Genomic DNA, 1,919 nt, shown 5'->3' on the forward strand with positions numbered 1-1,919 from the left:
TAAGTTGAGCACCCAATTGAGTAACGGAGTCCACTTCATGCTTTCCTCCTCTAGTAGCCTTGCGAGGTCTACTATATTGTGAGTTATGGACCGTCATTTCCTCAATTTTGTTCCATGTTTGATTGTCATCAACTTCGGTGAACATTCCATTTGATCCCATATTGAGAATGTTCCTTGAATCTTCATATAAACCGTTCCAAAATTGTTGTACCAAGAACCATTCGCTAAGTCCATGGTGAGGACATGAGCGACAAATTCCCTTGAACCGCTCCCAAGCTTCATACAAAGATTCTTCATCCCTTTGCTTAAAACCCGTAATTTGAGCTCTTAGCATGTTAGTCTTTTCCGGTGGGTAGAATTTTTTGTAGAAAGCTAGAGCCAACTTCTTCCAAGAATCAATTCCGAGAGTGGCCTTATCAAGGCCCTTTAACCATTGTTTCGCGGTGCCAATTAGAGAAAAAGGAAATAAGACCCATCGAATTTGGTCTTGAGTTACACCGGTTTGAGAAATCGCATCACAATAGTCACAAAAGGTTTCCATATGAGAATGAGGGTCTTCACTAGGCATCCCCCCAAATTGGCTCCTTTCGACTAATTGGATAAAGGCGGATTTAGCAATAAAATTTCCGGTTAGACGTTGTGGTGTGGGAGTACCATTGGGTAGGTTCTCCTCGGTGGGTACGGAATGTGATGAAAACTTAGGCATTGTAGGTTGATTTTGTGGGGTATTTTGTAATGGGTTCTCCTCACCTTCTCTTGCAAAAGGGTTGATGAACTCAATAGTTAGTTGAACAACCTCACTAATACCTCTCAAATTCCTCCTAGCAAATCTCCTATTGGTTGTCAAAGTTCTTTCAATTTCACGGTCAAAAGGTAACAAGTCACCTTGTGATCTTCTAGACATGCAAAATATCAAACAACTCGAAAACAATAAAAACAAACCTTGAGGAGTTTTACTTCCCCAAGGCAAAGAAAGACACAACTAATAACAATATAAGGAAATCTAAATCAAGCTAAAACCGTCCCCGGCAACGGCGCTATTTTTGATCGGTCCGTTTCGTGTTCACAATTAAAGGTGTGGTCGTTGGGTCACGTCCGAATCAAAACACAATTTATAGCTTCACAAACAACTCTACAATTAGTAAAGAGGCAAGTAAAGGTCGGATCCCAAGGGACGGGTATTGAGATGAGATTTCTATTGAAACTAGTGGTGTCTTAGGGGCAGTGGCGGATCCAGGATTTGAGTAAAGGGGGGGCATACTAAGAAAAAAAAAATGTGGACACTAAGAAAAAAAAAATTGTGACTTTCGACTCAACAAGTATTGTAAGCTATTCGTGTTCATCATCAATGATTCAATCTACAAACAAACAACAAATTCTAAGCTAAATTAATTGAATAGGAACAAATTTGGGATCTAGGTTTTGGGGAACAAATTAATCAAACTAATAACTAATAAGAACAAATTAATTGAATTTGGGGAAGAAATGAATCGAATTAATCAAAACTAATAACTACTAACTTACTAAGAACAAACTAATCTAATTAATCAACAATCAACAACAAATTAATCGAATTAATAAGATTATAAGAAAACATACCGAGACAACCGAGTACGTCAGTGACGCCAGACGGTGACGGACTGACTGCCGGAGTAAAGATGAGTGAGGGATGAGCCAGACGGACGACGGACTGTCTTTATCGTCTTCTACAGTTCTACCTTTATGTTTGTGTCATTGTGTGGTTTATGTTTATGTTGTTTCTGACTTTCTATGTGTGGTTCTTTTTTTTTTTTTTTTTTTTTTTTTTTTTTTTTTTTTTGAGGGCACGTGCCCTCACTTTCCCCCCCCCCCCCCCCCCCCAAATCCGCCCCTGCTTAGGGGTGTCACAATTTGGGTTGATGTAGAAGGTCACTAACTAA

The 1,919-nt window shown here is 39.3% G+C and overlaps 1 non-coding gene across 1 annotated transcript; it reads left to right on the forward strand.

The window, feature by feature from the left end:
- The first annotated feature begins 227 nt into the window (after positions 1 to 227).
- On the forward strand, positions 228 to 334 carry LOC141604447 (small nucleolar RNA R71). The gene has a single exon (XR_012526146.1). It is a non-coding gene; the product is annotated as a small nucleolar RNA R71 (small nucleolar RNA).
- The last annotated feature ends 1,585 nt before the right edge of the window (positions 335 to 1,919 follow it).

Source organism: Silene latifolia, chromosome 9 (assembly GCF_048544455.1).
Source record: "Silene latifolia isolate original U9 population chromosome 9, ASM4854445v1, whole genome shotgun sequence".
Taxonomy (NCBI): domain Eukaryota; kingdom Viridiplantae; phylum Streptophyta; class Magnoliopsida; order Caryophyllales; family Caryophyllaceae; genus Silene; species Silene latifolia.